The sequence below is a fragment of the Meleagris gallopavo genome, chromosome 14, assembly GCF_000146605.3.
Source record: "Meleagris gallopavo isolate NT-WF06-2002-E0010 breed Aviagen turkey brand Nicholas breeding stock chromosome 14, Turkey_5.1, whole genome shotgun sequence".
In the NCBI taxonomy this organism is placed as follows: domain Eukaryota; kingdom Metazoa; phylum Chordata; class Aves; order Galliformes; family Phasianidae; genus Meleagris; species Meleagris gallopavo.
In genome coordinates this window covers 4863771-4866766 of record NC_015024.2, presented here as the reverse complement: position 1 = coordinate 4866766, position 2996 = coordinate 4863771, and positions in this window count along the sequence as shown.

Here is a 2996-nt window from a genome sequence, read left to right as displayed (position 1 = left end):
TTTTTTGCCAAAGGGAATGGAAAGTGAAAGGGCTGTGCAAGTGCTCTGAGTTAGAAGGTTATGCTATTCAGCAATGGTATCAGCAATGGTATCGCAGCAACTCATGGCTGGAAATTAATTTCATAATTAGCACTATGAAATTGTTTTTAATGAGGAGCAATCTGACTTTCAGACATGGAGCTGCATCGTATTTGGATCCAGCAGTATGGAATATGTACAGCCTCTGCTATGCACATGGTCATTGGACTGACACATTACTTCCTCAAGCCATACAAACCAGCAGTCCCTGTCCCTCACCGTGTCCCCACAGCTGTGTTGTAGGGTCAGGCAAGGGAGCAGGAGAGAGCCATTTGTGCCTGTGGGAAAGGAATGCTGCACTGGGAGGGTGGGAAAAGAAGCAGAGAAGTGTGTCCTTTGCTGAATGCTTGACCTTGACAGGACTCCTGTGAGCATCTACCTCCTCCATAAGTCACCACATGCTCTTGATTGATTACTACTTTCATTTTACTGGTTAATATTTCCTCCCCAACAACAAAGAAAAGTTGGTGAAACGCTTTTACTTAATTCATCATATAAGTTGTTGTTTTTTCCATCTTTCAGGTAATTCTGGCTCTGCTTCTGGCTCTGATGTTACCCCATTATGGAAAAACAAACAAACAAACAAAAGTTAGAATGGCTATAGTTTGGAGTACTTCTGTTGTGCTTTAAAACTAAAGTGATTGAAGCTTAAAAAGTAATAACAAGAAACACCCTCTGGCCCAATGGAAAATATGTACTGAGTTAAAAAGAGAATTTTGTAAACCTTCCTCATTTGAATTAGAATACTTTACAAAATAAAATGCTGAGATAACTTAGTGCTTCTATAATGGAGATTGCCAGAGTTAATGGTGATTTGCCTCTGTAAGTTGTAAGTGCCACTGTCAGATGTGGGAAATCCCTTTCACTAATGATGTGCATTCATTTCTTTTTCACAGATACTTCTCACGATACTCACAGTTCAATATTCCGGATGCACGCTAACCTGGACAAACATATTACACAGTGACAGCATTAACATCTGTGTTTCAAGTGTGACATTACTTCCACAGCACATGGCTGGGAACAAAAGTGGAAATACCAGTTTCTGCTCTCACCTCTCTCAAGATTTAATTTGTAAACCAACTTTCTTTAAAATATTCAGACACAGGAGAGATGATGCAGTGAGTACAGCAACACATACCCAAAGGGAAGATAGTAAGGAACTACACGTGCTAAAACTTCCCTAGCATCTGTCTGACTGAAAAGGTGAAAACATTTTTATAAAGAGAGAAGAAGCTACTAAGGCAATTGTCTGTATTTTCCTGGAAGAACTGCAAGGATTGACAAATATTTTTGTAAAGCAAGCTAGACCTGCAGTGGTACTTTTTCAGTAAGTAAATTATACATCTCTCAATGAGTTATATTATTGAATACCAGTTTTTAAGCAGTTACTGAAAAATAGAGTAAAAAGGAAAGAAAACTGTAGGGTAATCTCATGATACTCATTTACTGATCCAAATATCTGTTGTATTAATTCCTTCTTATGAAAGCAGTTCTGTGTGGAATAGACTGAAATTGACTGTGGCAGTCGGTTTGACCACAAAATGTGAGTTCTGGAGAGCTAACAGCTGAGTGGCTCTCTGTTAGAGGAAGGCAGTATACTGAAGGGCAGCCTAGCAGTTTCAGAGGAAGCTGGAATTAAATGAACATGTGGGTGCATAGCTGAGTGGCAGATAGCAGAGATGAGTGTTAAACAAAAGTAGGCAAAGAAGTTCAGGGACATCCCTAAAACAGAAGAGGGAAAAGATGTTTTCGCAACGTATTGTACAGTTCTGAAGATGTCTGAAAGTCAGAATAGAGAAATTAAGTCTAATGGAGAGCTGCAGAGAACTGCAGCTGCTAGAAGAGTGCTTTCAGTTGTGGTCACATACAGAGCATTAGGGAGAGTTGCAGGGAGGGGACAAGATAAATGGTGTGATACACTTCTGATGTAGACTTGAGATTTTCAGAACTGAAACAAAGAGAGTTCTTTTTCCACAAGTGACAGACTGCTCGTAGTTTCATGCCATGGATCTGCTGGTTTCCACGATGATTTGTTCTGTGATTGGAAGAAAATTATTTACAGGTACTTCTTGTAGGATATGATCAGAGTCTTCATTCTCAGTAAATAAATGCACAGCATGCTGTTATTTCAGGTCTTCTGAAATTCCCAGTGAGGCTTCTTTCTCCTGCTGTTTTCTAGTGGGCTAGCTTTGTTCTCACTGTTTGGATCACTTTCTTCAGGCAATCCTTTACCTACGCTCTTAGTTTATCCTCTCAAGAGACAGTACTGTGTTGTTACTCCACCCTAAGGACCATCAAGTGCTGAAGTCAGCTCAGCGTTCCTCACCCACGCTCGTGCCAGGCATTGCCTCCATCGTCTCAGGTGGAGATCAGAAGCTCGGATTACTTGGTAGTCCTCTATCCTCCTAGCTATGAAAACGTGAAGGTATTGCCATCTTACAGAGAAGCAGGGTCTCTTTCTATCTACAGAAAATTAGGAAAGGTTACAGAAATAGGTACTTCTTATCTAGTGCTGTGCTCGTTACGGAAGGCATCCTTGCGTCGCACGGAGACCGGCGGTTGGTGCAGTCATCAGACCCACACCTGCACGAGGCTGCTGCAACACGAGCACGCGGTGCCTGTGCTTTTACACTGAGTGGAGCGGTGAGGCCGTGACCCCTCCTGGGCTGAGCCCGCGCGGGGCCGCTGCGCCGGACGGCAGGCATTGCTCTCACTGCAGTCCGCTCGGAGCGGGTCCTGCGCTGCCCGAGAGGCGGCTGCGAGGGCAGGCGTGAAGGCAGCCTTTAAAGGAGAGCTTTCGCATTTACCCGAATGAACGAAACTTGGTAAAGCCGCTCTTTGTAAAAACAATTTACTCCAGCTGTTCAGCTCATCTACAGCACCGGCGAGAACGAAACTTGGTAAAGCCGCCGTTC